The following is an 8,886-nucleotide window of genomic DNA, read 5'->3' as shown; positions in this document are numbered from 1 at the left end:
CGTAGTGTTTTAAGCATGGAAGTGCTATCATCACATTTGCACTTGAAATAAACAGTCTTTGTTCTCAGAGGATAAGAGATTGCAGGAAAAGTAATTTGGGAAATCAAGAAATCCATGGTGAGAATTGTAGACTATAAAACACCAAACTTCACTTTCCTGGCTTGTCTTTCTATATTGTAGAGGCAAGCAGCCTAAATACTACTTTCCTCAGGTTTACTTGCAGGTAGGAATGAAATTTTCATGAAGCAGATGTACTTGTGAGAGACTTGAATGGATGGTGGAACAATAATTTTGCTTTCATCAGTATATGATTCCATAGAGTCTGACCCCAGGGTGGGGGAAGGATGTTAGCTATGACTCCCTGCAATGCACCAAGGCAGCTTTGTGAGGAGTCGAAGTAATACTTCAGCATATTCAGTTTGCTAAATCTCAGGAGTAGGATTGTCATACTAATTCTTTGGGAACAGTGAGGCCTTACTGCTTTCTGGCACAGCATATATTTTAGGGCCAGCAACCAACTGTGGATGTTCATTAGGATATTAGGTTTAATGGTATTCCCTTACTAAGAGCCCATCTGCATTTTATTCTGTGAATTTTGCCCAGTGACCTGATTACTATGCTTTATGTGGATTAATAGGTTTACCTAAATTTGGTGTACTGATTTGGAAATTTGCACACTGATTTAGAGAAAACTGTTATTTGGTATATATTACTAGGTGGGTCACAATCTCTTAGCATTATTAGTCCATTAATTTTTCCTCTTGATTTTGGTTGCCAAATAAGTTCCTCAAAACAAAATCAAAACCTTACCCTTAGATGAGGTAAGCATGCAATTAAATGTGTAGAGCAAACAATATTGAGGATATCAAAAGCACTAAAATAGTTTTGAATAATCTATTGTATTCTTAAGTATATTTTATACATGCACATATACATAGTTTATAATATATACAAGTACTTAAATTTTCCTTTTGGACAATATGTATATCATGTATTAAAAGTAACGTGTTTTGGTGCTATAGATACAGTATTACCAGAGATTATTAACCTATACAGTTTTATCCTTGTGTTAGTTTCTGCATTTCAATTATAATTCTCAGAGCTATATTTTCATGTTCTCATCATGATCACATTTACCAACTGAAGTTACTGAACTTGCAAGAGCACCTAAAATATATAAATAATTATAAATTATAGGTATGTATATAATATATAATATACACCCATATTTGCATAACCACAATGCACACAGTAAGGATTCAACACACATTTGTCGATGGAATACGGTGAAGTAATTCAGTAATAAATAGTTAATTAGTGGCTACAGTGTCTCTAGAACATAGACACTTATTTTCAAGATACTGTAGGTATGTGCATTTTTAAAAAGTCTAGTTTTAATTCAGTATTTTAATATTTTTGTTTATAGATTAAATGAATTTATTTAATAAATTACTTAAAATGCAAAATATGTGAGATACATAAAATTTCCAAATTATTAACATGCATAATATCTAACCTTAACATATTTAGTTTTATATCCCAACAGAGCCCTTCCACAATATAATCACTTACAAAGATATAAATAGATCAGGTTTTAGAAAAATGTTTCTATACACAAAAAAATTGTAGTAAACCTTTGGAAATGTTGGCAAGTCAGTAATGTTCAAAATTTTTGCTGCCTTTAGCAAAGGTTCCATCAGGCTTTTTGAAGTTATTGAAAATGCCTGAATTGAAAAACATAATGCTGTTCATCATCTGAATTCAAACAATGGGACGAATAAAGCAAAAAATAGAAAAATCATTATCAGGTTTTGTCATAAGTAAATGTTGTCTTTTTTTCCATTTTTACAAAGTTTATAGGCAAAGTTTTTTTTTAATTAATAATTTTTTTGAGAGAGAGAGAACGAGAACAAGCAGGGGAGGAACAGAGAGAGAGAGAGAGAGAGAGAGAGAGAGAGAGAGAGAATCCCAAGCAGGCTCTGCACCACCAGTGCAAAGCCCAATGTGGGGCTTGAACTCACAAACTGTGAGCTGAGCTGAGCTGAAACCAAGAGTCTGACACTCTTAAGACCGACAGAGCCACCCAGGCACACCTACAGGCAAAGTTTTTAAAACAATTTCTGTAATATGCATTATACATGCAAATTGATTACATATGATTGTATATACCTCACACATTTCAATGTTTTTATTTTCATAATAGGTATTTTATAGCATAAAAGTTAAAAATAAATAATTTACTATTAAATTGTATGTCAACTAATGGGAAAACTAATTAAGCAAGTTATCAGAGCATTTAACCATTGAGGCCACAGTTCATATTGCAACTATGAAAAATTCATCATGTGAACTATTACATTTAGTAATACAGTGTAGCAGACACCGCTTTGGTGGCTTCAAGTGTGTTTTAAAGTGCCTTATCATTTATACCCAGTATGGTTCTATAATTTTGTTTTCTCTAGTTTCTTAGATACAGGGGGCTATACCATTAAGAATATTAAGACTCTCTATATATTCTTTTTTAAAAAGAACATTTATTTATTTTTTTGAAAGACAGAAACAGAGCACAAGGAGGGGAGGGGCTGAGAGAGAGAGGGAGACATAGAATCCAAAGTAGGCTCCAGGCTGTCAGCACAGAGCCCACTGCGGGGTTCGAACTCACAAACCATGAGATCATGACCAGAGCTGAAGTCAGACACTCAACCGACTGAGCCACCCAGGTGCCCCTAAAACTGTTTAAAATAGGAATTGCTGAGGTAAAAAAAAAAACCAAAAAAACAAAATAAAACAAACAAAAGCAAAAAACAGTCCTGGAGAAATGAGAAGCAGAGGAAACTTTCTTAGAATGCGTGTATCTCTCTCCTTCAGTGTTTCTGTCTCTGGTCTCTGGGCCTTGGGCTGCCACTCTAGCTCCTTGGGATACTCAGCTGCAGACGCACTGAATTTTCCACCCCAGCCATTCTTTAGCCTACAAGCCAACTTCACACTCCAATATCACAAACTTCATTACTTTGGATGTGTTTCCTGTTAGTAAACTGAGAAACACAATCTTTAATCCACAAATATTTCTCAGTTCTCTAGTAACTATTATACTGATATCTACTACATGGGCTATAATAAATATAAATGCAAGGCAGATAAATGGATAACATTAATACTTATCTGGCACCAATTTAAGAATGGGAACCATACTGGTGAAACACATAATACACACATTCTTTTTTTTTTTTTAAGTTTATTTATTTATTTATTTATTTGGAGAGAAAGAAACATTGTGAGAGAAAGTGGAGGAAGGGCAGAGATAGAGGGAGAGAGAGAATCACAACCGACTGAGCCACCCAGCCCCTCTCTCTCTTTTTTTTTCTTTTTTTTTTAAGTAGGCTTCATGACCTTGTGGGACCCAATACCGAACTTGAACTCACAACCCTGAGATCAAGAGTCAGATACTCAACCAACTGAGCCACCCAGGCACCCACACACATACTCTTTTAGTTATTTTTAAAGTTAGGTTTTTCACATTCTTCCTATATGCACAGTTATTTTCTTTGTTTAATGCTTATTGTTTTATAACAATTATACCTTCCTATAGCATAGGTTAAATAAGTAGTATGTAGGAAAGCACTCTAAATACAAAACAAACAAACAGACAAACAAAAACCAAAAAAAAAAACTTTTAGTATTTAATTGTGTTACGGGTGTTTTCACTTTGTCTTTTTACAACATGTTATTTGAGAAACTGAGGAATATTTTCCATTTGCTGTTTTAATAGTCAACTTTCTAAATGTTTGACGTAACATACATAGAGGGAATGAAATACTGTTAGTCAAATATATTTTTATAGATGACATAGTACTCAGATTAGGTGTTTATTCTACTTATTTTGATAAAGATTCCTCAGATGAAGGTCATATTCAAATTTAAAAAAAAAAGCAGGTTTAAAAATTCTTTAGATGACTGCAGTATTTAAGTAATAGTAATGACAGTTCTTTTAATTATGTAGTGATTGGCTAGGGATGAAATCTTACTTTTATCACCGTGTATCAAGGAAACATGCTATGTAGGTTCACAGTCCTCTTGGGGGCTTTCCTGGGCAGAAGACAGGGAGCGACTGAAGACTGAGGGCAGCCAATCCAGGTTGGCAGGTACGATTTTAAAACTAGCAGAGGAAAGTTACATACCAGGCAGGGGCTCAACAAGACAACTAGATCCCCACAGGTGCCCACCAAATCTTACAAGCTTATAAAGGGGCCTTAACTGGGCTCAGTCACATGTACCAGGCAGGTGTTTTTAATAGCACGGCACCATCTCAAGGCTGTGTCTTTGGAGCAGCCTCTAGAAGCAAGAAAGGCAGGCAGGACCCACATTCCAAGAACAGGGAGTGAGTGAGGAGCCTCCAGGTCCAGCTCACGGGTTTATCAGCAGTCACGTCTTTTTTGATCAAGTTCCTCAACACATACTACAGGTAAATACTCTTATTTCTAAAACTTCTGAATAACAAGTTGATGAGCATCACTTACATTTCAGCTGAAAATGTGTCTTCCAAGGGGAATTGATTTTAAATGACAATACAATTTATTATTGTTTTACATTTTAATATGTTAGTATGATTTGCGTGTATTTATTATTCCTCAGTTAATCCTTATTTTTGACTTCTGTCTCTTCAAAGTTAAAAGCACAAAAAAATACATGTTTTTGTCCCCTGAGATTTTCAGAGCAAATCTCTATTCTCACTCAATGTAATGTGGCCTGACAAAATTGAATCCAGAACTGTGCAGAAAAATATAAATGAAGCAGCTTGCTACCAAATGTGGCCATAATTCAAGAAGGGTGCTGGGAATATACTCTGTGCTTTCCTTCATTGGATGTACCAGTTTTTATTTCCTAATATATTGAAAAAACTGGCTTAAAAAATACTGTGTGTTTTTCTGTACAAAAAAATAAGTGCCATGGAGCTTATCTAATTTACTAGAAAGAACTCACTGTGTGTTTCTAGGTAAGAATAATACTTATCTCAAAATTATTTCAGCAATAATCCTGTGATCAGGGGCCCACTTGGCACAATAAAAAGGATAATTGGAGACATTTATAAAGTGATAATTTACAAATGTGTTGGAATTAATTCAGGAACCAACAAAAGGGAATTGCTCAGAGGGAACTGTTAAGGGAAAGAAACGGTTTCCAGAAGTCAGCAAGACCTTTAGGAAGGGGAGAGGGACTACCTGACATCAACTGTTGACCTTCATTTGAGAAATGCAGACCGGGCAATAAGGCTAGTCAAAGAGGAGTAAGGACAAACAAATCATAGTTTGACCTCCTTTCCTCATCTTGTCATCTGAGCTAATGCAAATAGACGTGAAAGTCAGGCTGACTGAGTGCATGAAGGGTGGGATCCAAAACCCAAAGTACTGCAGAAAATGTGACAAAAGGATCTAGAATGACAAATGGAGGAAATATGATACAACACTTTCTATGTTGTTGCAGTTTGAAAAACAAATGTTACTTACAAGTTGTGGAAAAAGTACATATGGCATTTCTCTCTGTAACCATGAGAGAATAACTGAACTAAAAGCTACCCTTTTGTTGTCAATACTAGGCAACGACATGAAATACACGTCTGGTTTTAAACATTGGGAAATGTGAAGTTATAGGAATGCTCACAAAGCTGACTCCATCTTTTGGCACTCAGTCTTGTTAAACGGCCTGCCTCGGGGCTGTGTGTTCCAGGCCCTGGGGAAGTTAATTCAATGTAAGCACTGACCAGGATGCAGGAAGGATTGTTCTGATCTTTGCTAAAGTGGTGCACAGAAGGCTCCACTTTAGATAACTACCCTTTGACTTCACCACAATGCCCCTTGCTCTATAAAACTTGTGGATTAAGGTCTGGATGAGGGCAGAGAATAACCGTGTACTGACAGATCCTTTGTTCCCTGAATCCCCCCATCAAGGGGTTATTCTGAAAACAACTCTGTGTAAGGTATATGGAGTGAATCACTTCATTTTTGGTTTCAAAGTGCCTTCTGAGTCTGGAGGATACTTTACTGACCCTCCTCCACTTTACAACAGAAGTGAATGCATGTAATCTGTAAGGGAAGAGAGTTGAATGATGTAACAATGTTACCCTTTGGCATTCTGCTTCAAGTCACTGTGTGCACAGGAAACATGATTCATAGCAGAAGATAGCAGTCTCAGATTAAGAGCCAGCTGAAATTCATTGGTTAAAGTGATAGACATGAAATAACTATGAATTTACAAAATTATAACAAATTAATCGCCTATAGGACACTATCAAGCCATCAAAAATATGTACAATTAGAGTCCCGAGTAGTGGGAGGAGGAGAAGAAATTTAGATTAGTAACAATGAAATGTTTTTTTTTTTAATTTTATGAAAAATGAAGCCCACAGATAGAGGATGTTCAAAAATATATAAGGATAAATGAAAGAAAACCTAATTAAACCACATCAAATTCAAATTGGCTGGACTTCTACTTACAGATCCTACCTGCAAAGATATTGGAAGTTGTTCACTTCCGTCCTTACAAAAAGGAAACACTGAGCAACTGAAAAATCAATGACTTTTCTTTGACCCATCAGAGAACTGAGGTTCAGGGCAAAAACCACTCTGAAATTTGGAGTCAGGTGACTCTAAGGTGAACCCAGAGAGTCACAGCCAAGGTTCACTTACCTAGAATAGAAGCAGCTGAAACCATTGGTAGCATAGTTAAGTAGTAATTTTGGTTAATTGCTGGAAGCTGAGTATAGATTACAATGAGAATGACAGACTCCTGGAAGCCAGTCTTATGGGGCCCATACGTTTTTTGTGGATTTTACCTCCATGAACCACATCAGGTATCACAGTAAGGAGCTGGAAAAGATCTTACATGGTTATGCAGGAGAGGACAAATAATTATTGTAAAATATCCCAGATCATTCTACATAACAAAGATCTACTCTCCAAGGGGGGAAAATTATTTACCAAAATTTGTTTCCATCTGGGGAAAGATCATTTCTCCAGTTTCTACTTCCTTTAGTCTTCCTTTCACACCTAAGGATGGGGGGAAAAAAACAAAAACCAAAAAACAAACTAAGAAACCCTTGTGAAGATCACACCAAGGTACATAGGCACACTAAAAGGCAAATTTAATCCTAAAATTTTAGAACACATACCCATCCTCAATTTTTACACTTTACCAAGGTTGTAGTATGATAACAATGAATTGTAGCTGAATGATCCAAAACATATAGACCCTCTTTGTGGAGGAGCACTTAAGGGAAGGCCAAAGTTAACAAGGGAGATACAAACAATGACCCTAAATAAATAGGAAACTTCTGGCATCTACAGTTATAGCAAACATTAGACACAAACTCCTAGCCAAACTAACCTAAAACTTCTTACCAAAGGCCTTTACCTCAGTTCCTATACATCACATTTGGTTTTCACCAGAATATTATGAATGTGTTAAAGGGAAGAATAAACATAATCTGAAGAAACAAAGTAGGCATGAAAATGAGACTCTGCTATGCCAAAGATGTTGGAATTACTACATAGGAAATTTGACATAACTATGATTATTAAGGACCCTAAAGTAAAATACAGGCTACATGCAAGAACAGATGGGGAATACAGTGAGTTGGAAACTCTAAGGTAAAGAAAAAGAAAGTGCTAGAAATTAAAAAAAAAAAACTAATAGAAATGAAGAACACCTTTAATGGGCACATCAGTTTGCTGAAAAATGACCAAAGAGAAACGTGTGAGCTTGATGATATGTCAATAGACACTTCTCCCCCTGAAATGCAGAGAAAAGAAAATGCAAAACAAAACCAAGACATCGAGATACAGTGGGACAATTTCAAAAGGTATAAATATGCATAGTTAATATCCAACAAAAAGAACAAAGAATGAAGCAGAGTAAATATCTGAGATAATGCCCAAACTCTAAAAAAATTAATGATATTTACCAAACCATAGATTCAGGAAGTGCAAATAATACCAAGCAGAATAAAAACAAAACAAACCAAAATAAAAACAGAAACTATTCTGGAATATCCTATCCAAACTGAAAGAAAACAAGACAGAGGAAAAAAATTGAAAATGCCAGAGGAAGGTAAAACCTTTCCTAAGAGAAGTAAGGATACACATTCTTTTTAAATACTTATTCTAAAGCAGCAGAATTACAGTGGAAAATGGATGGATGGATGGGTAGATAGATGGGAAGGGAGGGAGGGAGCAAGGAAGAATTACAGTGGACTTCTTGTTAGTAACCATGCAGAAAACAGAGCTGAGTGAAATATTTAGTTGAGAGACACACGCGCGCACACACACACACACACACACACACACACACAAATCTAGAATTATATATACCTAGTGAAATTATACTTCAAAAGTGAAGCAGAAATAAATATACTCTAAGGAAACAAAAACTGAGGAAATCTCTTCTTCAGCAGACTTGCCTGTAAAAATATTAAGACATTTTTCAGACAGAAGTCAGATACCTAGATTTACATAAATTTTGTCACATTGAGAAAGAAAAAATTGAGGTAAAATAAATCTCTTTTCTTATTCTTCATATATGTACAAGTAACTAACACAATGATGCTAACAACTTATTAGGCTAATATACCATAAGAATAAATGAAATTAATGATAGTAATGTCATAAAGATGGAAGAGAGGATTCAGGAATATTCTTTTATACATTACCTGTACCACATCTGTAACAGTATAATGTTGTCTCTTTCTTTAAATTCTTAAAGAACTGGCTATTCTAGGATTTGGACAGGAATTATACAAGATGTACCTGGAGCATCTTTTAGTGCCAGAAAGTAAGGACTTGCTAAACAATTAATGATAAATAAATAAGTAAATAAATAATAAATAAATAGAGG

At 35.4% G+C, this 8,886-nt stretch overlaps 1 long non-coding RNA gene across 1 annotated transcript in view; it reads left to right on the top strand.

The window, feature by feature from the left end:
- Positions 1-3,392: 3,392 nt before the first annotated feature.
- LOC109500819 overlaps positions 3,393-8,886 on the top strand; it is a 142,851-nt gene continuing 137,357 nt past the window's right edge. Inside the window, exon 1 of the long non-coding RNA XR_006599556.1 lies at positions 3,393-4,462. This is a non-coding gene — a long non-coding RNA (uncharacterized LOC109500819). The remainder of the gene's footprint in view (positions 4,463-8,886) is intronic.

Source organism: Felis catus, chromosome B3, assembly GCF_018350175.1.
Source record: "Felis catus isolate Fca126 chromosome B3, F.catus_Fca126_mat1.0, whole genome shotgun sequence".
NCBI classification, from domain to species: domain Eukaryota; kingdom Metazoa; phylum Chordata; class Mammalia; order Carnivora; family Felidae; genus Felis; species Felis catus.
Note: the sequence above shows the minus strand (reverse complement) of the source record. Positions and strands in the feature narration are given on the sequence as shown.